Source organism: Eschrichtius robustus, chromosome 14 (genome assembly GCF_028021215.1).
Source record: "Eschrichtius robustus isolate mEscRob2 chromosome 14, mEscRob2.pri, whole genome shotgun sequence".
Classification (NCBI taxonomy): Eukaryota; Metazoa; Chordata; class Mammalia; order Artiodactyla; family Eschrichtiidae; genus Eschrichtius; species Eschrichtius robustus.
In genome coordinates this window covers 73,929,757-73,945,365 of record NC_090837.1, presented here as the reverse complement: position 1 = coordinate 73,945,365, position 15,609 = coordinate 73,929,757, and the positions used below count along the sequence as shown (strand labels likewise).

Sequence of the window (15,609 nt, the reverse complement as noted above, 5' to 3'; positions counted from 1 at the left end):
TTTAGAAAGCACGCTGATTGATTTCACGTATTTCAAACTTGGTTTTCAAATCTGCAACTTTGTTTTGTTCTCTCCTGGGGGATACTGCCGTTGGGTTGAGTACTTTTGTCTTTTACTTACTTAACCCTTTTGTGGTTATGGTTTCTTTTTGATCCTAAACAAAAGAAAGACAGTACTTAGGTTGGTTTTGTTATTTCTGCCTCCTGACCCTTTAAAAGCTAAATGCTACCGGTTTGTTGTCAACTAAACCTTTATTTAAAAAGAAAAAAATTACCAGGTAAAACGAAAATGAAGTAGCATTTTCCATCTAAGTCCTGGCATGTTTGTTACAGTTTGGAGTATCCTAAATTTTGGTGTTTTAAACTTTTAAAACGACGCAGGTAAAGTAATTGTCAATAAATAAATAAGTGATCACGCAAACTCCATTTTTCCAAAAATGGTCCCTGAAATTTGAATTAATTTCCAGAATTCTGAATGATTAGTTCCTTTTCTTCTGATTTCACGTGAATTGAACCTTCACCACTGATTGTAAGGGTGCTTTCCTTGAGACTAATAAGATAATACATTTTCTATTATTCTGAAAATACATTAGCTATTTTTCTAGTTTTGATCCCCTTTAAAAAAAAAGTTTTCCTCACATACATGTGTAAGGTAAATAGTTAAATTAAATTTGGGAAGTTTTGATGTGAATAAATAAGCAAATATACACAGAGATGGGAGAAATAATGTAAAATAGATTTCATAAATGTATCATGGTTGGAGGATTTTTTTTTCATTTGCCTTAAAAAAAACCATACAGGGTATTGATAGAATTTTCTCCACCAAAAGGTCATTTAGAAAACATTTATATTAAATTCAGGAAGTAACACTGATTTTATTTTTAAAGTTCCTTTGTTTTTGTTTTTTTTTTTTTGCCGTAAAATTAGCTGTGGTAGTAAGTGAGAATAGTTCAAGTCTATGGGCATATCTAAGGTGATTACCCACTTACACTCTTAATGTTAAAATTGAGTTTAAAGTAGTTCATTGGTCTGTTTTAATTAATGTAATGTGATTGGTAACATCCATTTCTGGACTTGTTTTAGTAAGAAATTGCTGTTAGAACTTGGGTTTTATACTTTGTAGCTATACTTTGTACAGTGATTTCACATTATAGGTGTTCAACAAAGTTTGGTTTTTCGAGGTTGTAAGTTAACCTGTGCCTAGTCATAAATGGTCAGATCGCTACACACACAATCTGTAAGGTTCATGAAATAAGAATCTTGTAAGAAACTGTGCAGAGTAATTTCCTGTTGTTTGTGGCTTGTCAGGCTTGGTGTGTGCTTTAACTCTTAAGTAGGAATTTGGGGATAGTTTTGTATATTTCAGCAGAAATTCTCTTTAGTAAGAACAAAGGTTGTTTCTACTTCAAGATGGCAGAAGGTCCCCTTTTCATTTTCATATTGTAGATATTACAAACATGTTGCTAAAATTTTGTTACCTCACATTGGGGGAAAATCCGTGAGTGAAAAATAGTTTAGTTACGTAACCTGCTGATCAAAGACCTATTGAATTTTTACATTTTGCAAATATTTTCAGCTTTGGCTTTTCTAAAGGTGTGAAAGCACTCCTTATTCTTGTTTGGTTTTGATTTTGTTGGTTTTGTACTTTAGGACTTCTAAGGCCTCGTTTTGTAGCAGCTTTTTTATACAGGTGTTTTTGTAATGCATATAAAAGTCATATTTAGTGCAGTCTGGCAGATGGAGTCTCATTCTTATTCTTGGGACAAGAGTCATTTTTAGATGATGGTGAGGGGCATGTCTTTTGATGGGAGTAGAGGAGCCATTTTTATCTGTAAGAGGAAAGATGTTTTCCACTAAGTGTTGTAAAGGTATGTCAGAAAATGTGAAATAAAAAGATTTCAAAACCAGTTCAGGAGAGGTTATGCATTTATTCAACAACTAACTTGTATTTATTGAACAGGTAACATTTATTCATTTATTAAACAGTAAAACAGCCTTTTGCTGTGTGTCAGGCCCTGAACTAGGCAGTGAAGTAACAGGGAACAAGTGTATCCCTGTTCCTTAATGGGATTAGAAAAGTGGAAAATCTTCATATCTCCTTGTCCTGTCCTCCAGTGTTTAGAGTAGGAAAATCATGTTAATGTACAAATTCAGGACTGAGCCAATTCCTAAAGTATGCTTGCACGGCTTTCTTTTGAGTGTAGAGGACAGCACTAGGGAAGGTGTCACGTGTTAACTCATATTGTCACCGGGAACAGGTAGTGTATTTTTGGGGGGTGGGGGAACTTGTCACCATTTTTGCACAATCTCTACAAATTGAAGATATGACTAGTCTTTCAGAAATATATTTGTTGCTGAGCAGGTGAACACTTGTAGAGCTAAGCCTAATTTGGCCTTAGTTTGATTATCCATTGCCTTTTATAGAAACTGGTCAGGGAAAGAAAGCAAACCTGAATCGGTCAGGTTCTGATGAAAGTATCAGAAATAAAGTATAAAAGCAATGAGCTAAACCGAGAAAAAGGATTGGGCTGCAATCTTGTGTAGTGGAAAGGCCCTGGGTTTTGGCGTCAGAGAGACCTAGGCGTACAGTCAGTTTCTCAGTCACTGTATTGGGCAAATTACTTAACTCCTGAGCCTTGGTTTTCTGATTGAAAATGGAGGTAATAACACCTACCTCTTAAGGTTATTACATACAAAGAGTAAATGATTGTGATGAAGGTACCTAAGAACAGTGCCTCAGACTAAGGGTCTTCTCAGAAGATCTTTGTTCTCTTCTGGTTGTAGCTTTCACTTGTTTTCTAATTCAGATGATTTTCCTACACTCTTCTCCTTGACCTATTATAAAATACATTTGAGAAACGGACACTTAGCGAAAAGGCCTAAGGTAGGCAAATTGTCCAAGTCCATACCTTTCAGTTCTAGTCATAGGAGAGCCATTGTGACCCTTAATTAGAACCTGTTGGCATTTATTTCAAATGTTTCTAACAAGCAAAGTTATCTTGCTTCTAAACCCACAGTAGATTAGAGACAAGTAGATTGTGGGTCATGTGGGAGGTTGAGGGGAGTCTAGTGGGGGGTGGGGTAGGAGGATGGGGAACTGTTAGCCTACTGTCTATTTTAAGGAAACACAGATAACAGTCTGGTGAGGATAATGGAGATAATCTGCAAGACACAAAAACGAATACTCAGAGCCTAGCTAGCATGTCTGGAACCATTCAGTGCAGGACCAGACCTGAAAACATAGTAATGAAAGTTCATCAATTAGATTAAATCATTTTTGGGAAAATCTATTTAAAGAGAGCGGTAATCTCCATAATATACTTTAGATTGTCATTCAGGATGATTAACAAATGTTCTTAAAGGGGTAGAGCATGGTTCTAATGACTTACTTTATGACAGATCCAAAGTACCTGCTCTGACCAAGGTGCTTTTCATTTGTTTTGCCATTCAGAGTGCCGTGATTACAGACTGAAAAATCTTTCATGCTAGGCCAGTAGTAAAGAAAGGTGATCTAAAGGGTGTCGCACCCCTGGCCACACCTTTTCTTTGGAATAAGTCAGTTTTTTGTCAATCTGCAGGGGTGTCGTGTACAACTTTTCACTCAGGTTTTAGGATAAAGTATGCTAGAGATTTCTAGGACTGAACAAGTGTGGACAGTTGGCTTAGTCTGTCTGTTGAGGGCTTCGTGCTTCTTATATGTGACTTCTATCCAGTATTAGCCTTGGTAATTTTTTTGGATCCTCCTCTTTTCTATCTCAGGGTTACTTTCTAAACCATCTACTCCATCAAATATTAATTGGTCACCTTGTAATTTATAGCCTTAGCTATTTGGGAAAAAAAAATGGACATTTTTTTTTTAAACCAGTAGTACAAAAGTTATCCATCCTTTTTTGTTTAAAAATGCACAGTTTGAGGCTTATTGCTTATCTCTGATCAATTTTTAAAATTTATTTATTTCCTTTTATTTATTTTTGGCTGTGTTAGGTCTTCTTTGCTGCGCACGGGCTTTCTCACGGGTTTAGTTGCTCCACGGCATGTGGGAACTTCCCAGACCAGGGCTTGAACTTCACCGTGTTCCCTGCATTGGCAGGTGGATTCTTAACCATTGCCCCACCAGGGAAGCCCTCTCTGATCAATTTTGATCATTACTCCAGGTTGATATAATTGTGATGTGTTCAATTAGGACATATTTCAATGCTGATTATAGGTAAACATCTCAAGGATAGCTCTGAGCTTCAATTTCAGTAATTTCATGTAGGGAGAATGTAATTTTGCCAAGCCAGGTGGATTTAGGCCCTGCCTCTGGTTTGGCTAGTTAGCCTGAAATATTAAGGTAGTTAAGGTAATTGTGGCTCACATATGTGCCTTACATTCTAGAGTGTGTACGCGTTCCTCTTAGATATGTGAGCCACACTGACAGGACAGATGCCTGGTAATTTAGATCTTTAAGTTTGTGCTTTTAAGAAAACAGAAATCCTGAAGTGATTCATTCTCATTAAAATTTGTGAGTTTACTGTCAACTTGTCACGAATTCTTCCAGATAGTTCTGTAATTTTCAAAATCTCAGAATTACTTTGGCCTCAAGACTAGAACAGTGGAAAGTGAGTGCAGACTTGAGTTTTGATCTGTTCAGTACACATGTCCAGTTTGCATCTGAAAACCTGTAGTGCCCTACTGTGACCTCCCTTCTCTTTTGGCGGGAGGGCATAGCTTCAGGTTTAATGTATTCAACTTGTGAGGAAGAATAACTGGGAGGAGCCACTGGAAGTTCATCAGATTTATTACCTTGAGTCTTTCGGTTCAAAAACTCGATCTGAGGAAGTAGCATAGTAAATCTGTGATCTTGTAGTTTGCCCGTTGAAGATAAAGTACATTTGCATATGCTGCGTCAGCTTTTCCAAAAATTCTATAAAGAGATAATGGTTATGGACTTGTAAATATTAAGGTAATGCTCCGTCTTAATCACCTTTCATTATAAAATGTGGGGTGGTGAATCTGGTTTTCAAAGTTCACAGAATAAACTCCTGATAAATGGTGCAACGGAAGCTGGGCCCATGGGCTTGCTTCCTTGATTTGAATGAACTATGGAAACTTTTTTGTTGACTAGAGGCGCTCTATCTATGGCAGTGAATGCAAATTTTTCATGTTTAGACCAACCTTTTACTTTGTAGACAGGTGGTTAGGCTGTAGTTCATGTAAGCCGGCCAATTAAACTTTTCTTTATAAAATGTTTTAAGTATCAGGAGGGTTCCGCTTTGGCCTGAGGTTTGTGCATTGGCCATTTTTGCTCTAAACCCGTTTTCAAACCTAATGCACACACATACCTGTATGCACACAGCAGCAGTCAGAGAGAAGGCTCCTACCAGCAACAGCAACAGCAACAGCAACAGCATTATGCAGAATCTCAAAATGTAAGGAAAGTGACAGTTGCTGAAGCCCTGCCTGCTCAGTTTTCCTCTCATTCTTTGGCCCCCAGGAAGCCTTTGAAGCTCTAGAGGAGTAATAGATCGTAGAGAAGAAACTTTCTGTAGACCCACACCATTCAATATAGTAGACACCAGCCACATGTGGCTATTTAGCACTTGAAATATGGCTTCTGTGACTGAGGAAGTGAATGTTGAATTTAATTTTAATTAATTTTAATTTAATAGAAAGTTGTGTTGGGCAGTGCTACTCTAGCCTTTGCTTTAATTGCACTTTTACACACTGAGGACTTGTACCCAATTGATGGTGTAAGTTGTTGCTTTAGCAGAAGGTCAATACAGACTCTGGGAGTTTTAAGAGAAATTGGAGTACTGAATATTTGTGCTGATTTGAGTCTGGGCTTGTGTAGTCTCTTAATAGTTGGATCCTTTTCACAGTCCAGGGATGATAAACTAGTATGTAATTTTATGTTTACAAGCTGAATATAGACCTATGGATTCCACACAACTCATTAAAGGTGAAAGGAACGTAACTCAAGTAAAGAACAGATAGACTCTCTTTATACAGCAGTCCCCATATAATGGGGACTTTCACTGAAGTAATGACCTGCTTTTAGGGTTAAATTCAAGCTCTAACATTACGTTTTAACAGTCCATAAAACTGAACACATGAATGTTTTCTCTTTGCTTTTAAAAGGCACATTACCCATCGCTGTCCATGGGGCCAACTTAGGTTTCCAATTGGCAGTCTTTCCTTACTAGCGTACAACTTTGGAAAAAAAGCATAGTTACAGTGAGAATTGAGAAATCTGGGTTTTTTTTGGTTGTTGTTCCTAAAACTAGTTTTTACTTTTTTTTTTTTTTTTTTTAATGCTTTCTATTGTCCGGGTTTCTTTGACTAAAACAATTGTAAAAATCCAGGTCATTAGTAAACGTGTGATACATGTTTGAATGTGGATTGCCAAAAATCTAATAGTGATTTTATACTATTTCAGCAGGAACTTAGGTGTTCTTTATGAGGCAGCACCATCACATTTCAAGTATTTTATGTTGAAATATCTAACTTGATTTTCTTTTGAAATAAATATATAGGTATTTGGAGAATATTTTGTATTTGCAATTTGAAGATATTTGAAATTTACATTTACTTTCTATACTTAATGACTTCCTTTGTTCTAAACTTGAACCTTGTGAAGTGTTTTTTGCCACTCTTTTTCATATTCGCCTTCCTGCTGCCCTTTTAGAAGTCATCACTGAATTCTGAACTGCCAAGTTTAGCAGTCTTTTCTCCATTATCATACTACTTTCTTCAGTGTTTGCATCATTGACTATACTCTCTTTATCTAGATTTCTAAAAAATCACACAAAGAGACATAGATTAGGCCCATTCCTCCAGCTACAAATGTTGGATAAAATGTAAAACATTTTTGGTCATATATATATATATATATATATATATATATATATATATATAGCTGATCTAGAGAGGGAGGGGTGGGAGGGAGAGAAAAGTCCCCAGGTACCAGAAACTTAGAAAGTCAGTTAGTGTCAAGGAAAAGCTGGCCTTGGGGAATTTATTAGATAATTCAGTAGCTGGGGCTGGGGTTGTAATGCCATTTGGGGAAAGGAGATAAAATTCTGGGAACTGTATACTAAAATATATATATCTATATCTCTGTTCCGATATCATTGAAACTTCTGTGGCCTCTGAGAAAAACAAGCCTCAAGCTTCTCTATGGAAAAACTGGAAAAACACTAGTTTGTAGTGTTTTTGTAGAGGGACTTAAATAGCACATGAAGGCCAAGCAGGGTAAATAAAAAGCAGACACTAGCTAGATGTAGAATAGTGGGTTTTTTAAATAGGTGATACATTATTGTATTCAAATTCAAAATTCAAAAGATACAGAAGGATATACAGTGAAAAGTCTCTTTGCCAGCCTGTCCCTGCCACCCAGTTGCCTTTCCAAAGGCAAGTAGCATTACTAGGTTTTCTTGTATTGCTCCAGAGATTTTATGCATATGTGAGCAACTTTGTGCATATATTACCTTTTAGTACAAAAACTGGTCCTGTATTTTGCTTAATAATGCATCTTGTAGATTATTCCGTGTCAGTACATAATGAATACTTTTAAACTTTTTCTTTTGGTTGCACAGTATTCTTCTGTATGGGTGTCTATATTTCATCAGTCCTCTTGTTGATGGACATTTATTTCCAGTCTTGTGGTATTAAAAATAGTGCTGTAATAAATGACTTTGTTGATACATCATTATACACATACATAGGATAGATTTCTAGAAGTAGGTCAGAGGATATCTACATTTGTATTATTTATTTTAGGGAATGTACTTTATTCATTTTTTGAATAGGTAGTAAGAGCACATGGTGCAAGATTCTAAAGGGACAAAATAGTAAATAATGAAAGTAACTCTCTCTCAGATCTCTTAACTCCTGCTACCCAGTTCCATGTCCTTCTAGAGCTGCTCTGTTCAATAGATAGCCACTAGCCACATGTGGCTCTTGAACACTTGAGCTGTAGCTAGTCCAAATTGAGATGGGCTGCATTTGTAAAATACACACTAGATTTTTAATACTTAGTTAAAAAATAGAGTGTAAAATATCTCCATTTTTAATACTGATTACACATTGAAATAATATTTTAGAGATATAGTAGGGTATATTAATAAAATTATTATTAAAATGATTACTTTTAACTATTTTTACTTTTTTAATGTAGCTAATAGAAAATTTACAATTATATGTGTGGTTTGCATTCTATTTCCGTTGAATGGCTCTGGCTTAAAGAAATTCCATATATATATAAACAAGTCTGAATGCATGAGAATTCCTCTTATCAGGCCGGGTTTTTTTTCCTTTGCATTATAATCTGTAGCATCAGAAATCTCTACGTTGGTTAAAACGTACCAGGCGGTTCTTTCCTGTCACATTTACTCTCAACATTTACCATGATCATAGTGGGTCTCATCAGTGAAAGCCATGCTTCCATTGACTTTTACGATGTTTGTCTACTTTAGAGAGAAGGCTGATATTACTTTTTTTTTTTTAATTAATTAGCTTATTTATCTTTGGCTGCGTTGGGTCTTCGTTGCTGTGCGTGGGCTTTCTCTAGTTGCGGCGAGCGGGGACTACTCTTTGTTGCGGTGCGCGGACTTCTCGTGTTACGGAACACGGGCTCTAGGCGCGCGGGCTTCAGTAGTTGCAGCGTTTGGGCTCATTAGTTGTGGCTCGCGGGCTCTAGAGCGCAGGCTCAGTAGTTGTGGAGCACGGGCTTAGTTGCTCCGCGGCATGTGGAATCTTCCCGGACCAGGGATTGAACCCGTGTCCCCTGCATTGGCAGGCAGATTCTTAACCACTGTGCCACCAGGGAAGTCCTCTGATATTACTTTTGCTACATGTTTTTGAACCTGCTCCAGTCTGCACTGGTTGCCTACACCTAGTACACAGCAGTTGTCCTCGGATCCCCCTTCACTGTCATTTTATGGGCTTCCTTAGCCTTTCTCCTTTGTTAGATCTCCTATTCTTTTGCTCTCCTTTCTTTTGATGAAACATATCCTTCAGGACTTCCTTTGAGAGAGAGTGTGTGTGGAAAATATTTGGAGATGTTACATGTCTGAAAATACCTTTATTCGATCCTGGGTGGGTAATAGAATTCTAGGTTAAAAATAATTGTTTTTTAGAATCATGAGGGCATTGCTCTGTTGACTTCACTTAGTGTTACTGTTGCGAAAATCAAATCCATTCTGATTCTTTTCTGTATGACCTTTCAAAAAATTTATCCCTGGAGACTTTTGGCTCTTCTTAGCATTCAGAAGTTTCATAGCCACCAACCTTGATGTGGATGTGTTTCATCCATTGTTCTGGGGTCTTGATGGGCCTTTTCAATCTGGAAACTCCCATCGAAAGATTTTCTTGATTTATTTGATATATTTCTTGATTTCTTTGACTGATAATCCCCGCCCCCCCCCCCCCCACCCCAAACATCTCTGATGTCTTTCTGGAAGTTCTGTTTGGACATTGGACCTCCTGAACTGGCCTTCTAATTTTCTTCATTTTTCTCCACTATTTTTCATCTTTCTTCTTGTTCTGCTTTCTGGGAGATTTCCTATACTGTATCTTCCCACACTTCTGTTGTCCCCCCGCCACCCCGCCCCCTCCGTTTCTGCTATCAAGTCATCCAAGAGCTCTTCTTTTACACTTTGAATGTTCCCTTTGTAAAGTATGTTTCCTTTGTAAAACATGCTGCTCTTGCGTCAGGGTTGCTATATCCTCTCTTGTTTCTCTGGGTATAATGATGATTTTGAGGATGTTTTCTTTCTCTGTATAGTCTCAAACTTATTGAAAGTTGCATTTTTCTGTTTTTGCTCGCATTTTTCCTCACATAAACCAAGTAATCGTTGATTAAGAAGGTGGGGTCTAAAAAGCCGATTGGAAACTAAGCATGTGGGTCTTCTTTCAGTTTCACTGTAGAGTGATCTGAGTGGACCGTTTGTTGGTAAACTCTCAATATTAGTATCTGTATGTTTTTCCTCCTGGGTTGGTCAGGTAACCTGGAGAGGAGTCTTGATCTGACTAAATGGGTAAAGGTCTGGCTGTTAGTATCTTGGGAGCCAGAACTCAGTGGAGGAAGGGGTTGGGGAGTGTCTGCTTTTGGCATGCTTATGTTCATTTACTCCCTCTCTTCTCCTAATGGGACCCAGGCCATCTCCTAGCACAGGTAGACTGTTTTACTCTCTGCCAAGAAGAAACGTTTAGTCTTCTGGAGAGGGAGAGGAGCAGTTACCCAGTGGCATAGAGTGGGGAAGTGGAGCTAAGTATCTGATTGCTTCTCAAATATCCCTCACCCAATCCTGCCTATTTTATCTCCTTCCTCTTTCTGGCCCTCAGTTCCTGCTATGACTGGTGGTGTCTGCTACTTAGCCTTTTGAGAATTCTGCTGTGTAGATCAGGATGTTTCTCCACAGGTAGCGTAGAGTTAGTAAGTAGTCTCTGATCTGTTCACAGTTATTACTCATCCATCCATTTTCCAGTTATCAAAATTTTGCTTGTTTTTGTCTTACTCTTCTCCCTATCTTCATGAAATTGTCTTTTCTTTTTTATTTTTAAATTCCTTTATTGTGTGTTGAGTTTGTTTTTGTTTGCTGTCTTCACCTGCAACCCACTGATTAAAGTTTTCCATGAAAAATTTTTAAGGATAACCCTCTGAAAGAATTGGAATAGAATGTATAACTCCAAATCAATGGGGATGAGGTGGTGGAAATAAAGAATATGTGATCATTCAACTAGAAGGCAGGAAAGGAGAAAAAAGAAGCAAAGAAATTGCTTAGGAATTAGAAAACAAAATAAGATGATAGAAAATAAGCTTAAATGTCTCCATAAACCAATGCATAATTTCAGATTAAGCTTGCTGGTTAATGGAGAATGAAAAATTAAAAATTAACTAAATGCTTTTTATTAGTAGATACACTTGAAACTATGATGACACAGTTTTTAAAGTAAAGGAAAAAGATGCAAAAAGATGTACTAGGCATAAACTCCATTTGGGCTGCTGTAACAGAATTCCATAGACCGGGTGCCTTATAAACAATAGAAATCTATTTCTCACAATTCTGGAGGTTGGGAATTCCAAGTTCAAGGTGCCAGCAGAGTTGGTGTCAGGTGAGGGCTCACTTCCTACTTCATAGACAGCTGTCTTTGCTGTAACCTCATATGGCAGAAGGGGGCAAGGGAATTCCCTGGGGTCTCTTTTATAAGGGCATTAATCCCATTCATGAGGGCTCCACTCTCATGACCTAATCACTTCCCAAAGGCCCCACCCCCAGATATGATCACAGTGGGAATTAGGTTTCAACATGTGAATTTGGGTGCAGGGCAGGGCAGGTGTGGTGGGGACAGTCTATAGCAGTCTATACGGTAACATTAGCAGAATTACAAGGATAAGTCAACAAATGTGTAATAATCATTGTAGGAGATTTTAACATACCTCACAGTAATATAAGAGAAGATAGGTAAAAAATAAGGTTATACAGCACTGGAAATGTGCAATTAGCAAGCATGCAACAATTACAATTATATTCTTTTCCGGTACATATGGAATTATACAAAACTTGGTTATGTACTAGACCTCAGAGCAAATGTTGACAAATTCCTAAGAATTTGTACCTTAAAAATCATGTCCTTGGACCCTAGTGCAGTTAAGTTAGAAACATAACAGGAGGATAGCAGCAACAGCTCCCAAATCCATAGTTGTATGCTGAAAAAACATACTTCTAAATTTAAGAGCAACTCATAAAAATTAGAAAATGTTTAGGATGATGAAAATACTGTCAAAACAAAACAAAACAGCAAAAGTTCATTTGTCTGTCTGGGAAACTTACAACCTTAAATGTGTATTAAAGAAGTAAGAATGTTTACTTAGTAAAGAAAAATAAGTTAACTATACAATGTAATGAGTTAGAAAAAGGAAGGAAATAAAGTTGAGAAATATTAATAGGGGAAAAATAGATATAACTGGAACAACTAAACCTAAGGTGCTAAGTTGAAAAGACTAAGTTTGATAGAGGAGGAAAAGAAGGCACAAATGTGTTAGAAATGAAAAAGGGATAGGACTGCGGCCAAATTGAGATTTCAAAACTAAGAACACTGAGCCGCTTTTTGCTTTCAGATTGGAAAACAGGTAGAATGGAAATTTCTAGCAAAATAAATTACCAAAATTGGCTTAAGAATAAGGAACTTGATTAAACTTGATTAGATTATAATGTTAAAATTTAAATTCATAGTTAGATATTACACCAAAATGAAATTAAATAAAAATCCCCAAGCAACCCAAACCCCAAGTGAAAATTCCAGATGGGCAAGTTCTATAAAACTTATGAAGAACCAGTAATTCCAGTGTTATACAAAATGTCATAGAAAAAATCATTTTGCTAGGCAACTGTAATCTTGATACCCTCCCAGCCATCGAGACAAGTGTAGTACCAGAAGGGAAACATGTAGGCTACATCTCACTAATGAACATGGCAATAAAATTTTAGGTAAAAATGTTAGTATTTGCTCAAAACAAAAAAAACGCTGTGACTATTTAGGGTTTGTCTCAGGAATGTAAAAATGATTAAACATTAGAAAACCTGTAAATGAAATTCATCACATTAACACATCAAAAGAGAAAAGCCGTATGATAATCTCAGTGGGTGAAGGAAAGCATATGATAAAATTCAGTACTTATTCTTGACAAAAATTCTTAGAAAATTAGGAATCAGGGAACTTGCCTAATTTGAGTAAATGGTGTTGGTTTAAAAAAATAGAAGTGTACCTATGGCATGATTCCAACTATATGAATTTCCAGAACAGGTAAAATTACTTTGATAGAAATCATGGGTGTGAAGGGTAGATTGACTCAAAAGGGATCCAAGGAATCTTTTTGAGATGATGAAAATATTCTGTATCTTGACTGGGATGGTGGTTATATGGACGTATATATTTACCAGGACTCACTGAATTATATGTTTAACATCTGTGCGTTTTATTGTATGTAAGCTGTGCCTCAATAAAGTTGACTTTAAAAAGAATACAGTTGACTCTTGAACTGCATGGGTTTGAACTGTCTGTGCCAGTCCACTTCTATGTGGATTTTTTTTTTCCAATAACTGTGTACTACACTGTTCATGGTTGGTTGAATCTTCACATGCAGAACTGATACAGAGGGCTAACTGTAAAGTTATATGTGAATTTTTGACTGCATGGGGGGGGGTCAGCACCTCTAACCTCCTCATTGTTCAAGGGTCAACTGTATATAAAAACCAGTGCATTACTATATGCCAGCAAGAAACAAAATCTAAATCTTAAAAGCCACCCTTTAAAATGGCAACACAAACTACAGAATACCTAGGAAAAAATAAAAACACGTGGGACCTTAATGGAAAAAATTATAAGACCCATATAATATTCAATTAGAAGAAGATATACTTGTGTTTATGAATAGAAGACAGTATCGTGTCAGTTTTCCTTCACTTATTTATAAATTGTGTCATTCCAATTAAAATCACAGGTGAAAGAGAATTCACTTTATCAGATTTCAAGACATATTGTATAGCTTTAATGGTTAAGACATGATGGTATATGTCTCAGATATAGACAAATGGAAGGAAAGAAAAAAAGCCTAGAAACACAAATAGCATTTGTAATCACTAGGGAAAAGATTCAGTATATGGTGCTGGTGTACTTGATTATTTCTGTTGAGAAGGGGAAGATGCCTACCTCACACCATACACACAAAAAAATTACAAGTGTGAAAAGCAGAACTTTACACTTTGACTTTTAAAAGGTGACAGCATATGGAAGGATCTTTAAGAAGGTACAAATATATACATATGATTTAAAATACTGATAAATTTGAGCACATTAAAGTAAACTACTTAAGTATAAAAAAGGCCATCAAAAGTCACTTGCTAGGTGAAGATACATGTGATATGTGTAATTAACAAAAGATTATTATCCAGAATATATAAATAATTCCTGTGAATTAAGAAAAAGATGGTGAATGTGAACAAATGATTCAAAGGAATAGGATCCTGAAAAGTCAGTAAATATGAAAATATTCTCAAACTTCTTAGTAGTTGGGGAAGTGCTAAACATCGACAGCCCTCTGTGTTGCACCCCATCCTTTTGACAAAAGTTTGAGAGACCAAATAATGTGTTAGTGATACTGGGTAAAATAGGAACTCATATTTCCCTGGTGGGAATGACAATTAGTATAACCATGTTGATAGTATTTGGTAAAGTTGTATATGTGCATGTCCTACTATGCAGCATTTCAACTCCTTGGTATCCTAAGGCAGTGGTTTTCATATTTTTTTTACAAACCTATGGTGGGAAATATGTTTTACATGAGACACAGACTGAATTAAAATTTTTGAAATAATTGAATATGCTCTGTTTTCTACTGTATTCTGTTTTCTATTTTTTTTCTTTTCTGTTCTTCTAAAAAAGATACTTCTCAGGATCAACTAAGTTGATTCATATTCATTAATGGTTCACAACCCTCAATTTAGAGAAATGGCAGAGGATAACATATGGTAAAATGTCTCTTTTAAGAATGTATGTGTGTGTGTGTGTGTGAGGTTGCAGTGTAAAATTGTATTTCTCGCTGTGGGGCTTCATTTTTGATCAAGAAGTTCAAAAGTTTCTGTCCTTAAAGAGCTCTCATATACGAATGAGAAGATGTATGCCAGACTACTCATGGCAGCTTGTGAGAGTGGAAAATTGGAAACTAAAAGGAGACTAGACAGTGAACTGTGATAGAGTCATGTAATGGAGTGGTATATGACAGCTAAATGAATGCATTAGAGTTGAGGATTATATATTTATAATATATGCTGTATTATAACTATCAGCATGGATAGTTATAATACTGAGTGAAAAAAGCAAAGTTACATGAGCAGTGTTTAAAAGTTTGACACAAATTTATAAAATGTGCAAAACTTTATTGTATGGATACTGTATGTATCAAAACCCTTTAATGACTATGGGGGAAAGTCAAGATAGTGACTCTCTGAGAAACAAGAGGGAGGAGAGAGGGATCATAAAGGTGTTCATAGGAGACTTCAGCTATATCCATCTATCATGTCTTATTTCTTATATCTGATCAAATACTGCAAAATGCTGAGAGTTGACAGAGCTGGATGGGAGATCCAAGGGTGTTTCAATATATTGATTTTTTTGTATGACTGAAATATTTATTTATTTTTTTAAATAAACGTTCCAGCCACAGTAAAAGCCAAGATGGAGGAATAAACAAATTTAATGAGATGTGCAGAAAATTAGACAACTTATTGATGGGTATTAAGTCCAAAGTAAATGCAAATATCTCATTTTCATACATAGGAATACTCAATATCATAAATTAATATAAATTCATCGGACTTCCAAAGTGCTATAGGGTTTTGGTGGAATTTGACAAGCTCCAATTAAAATAACTAACATAAATTTGAAAAATGAGGGAGGGCTCACCTTGTAGGTATCAAAACTTGCTTGAAAGCAGTAGTAGTAGTAATAGTGTAGATATGAACAAGCATACCAATGAACAGAATATAAAGTCCACAATCAGACATTTATTTATAGGGATTTGGTATGTGACAGGAATGGCATTTTGAATTAGTAAAGAAAAGATAAG

At 36.3% G+C, this 15,609-nt stretch overlaps 1 protein-coding gene across 1 annotated transcript in view; it reads left to right on the top strand.

The window, feature by feature from the left end:
• The window catches only part of SMAD2 (SMAD family member 2), a 96,995-nt gene that overhangs the window by 1,189 nt on the left and 80,197 nt on the right, over window positions 1-15,609 (top strand). The window lies entirely within an intron of this gene.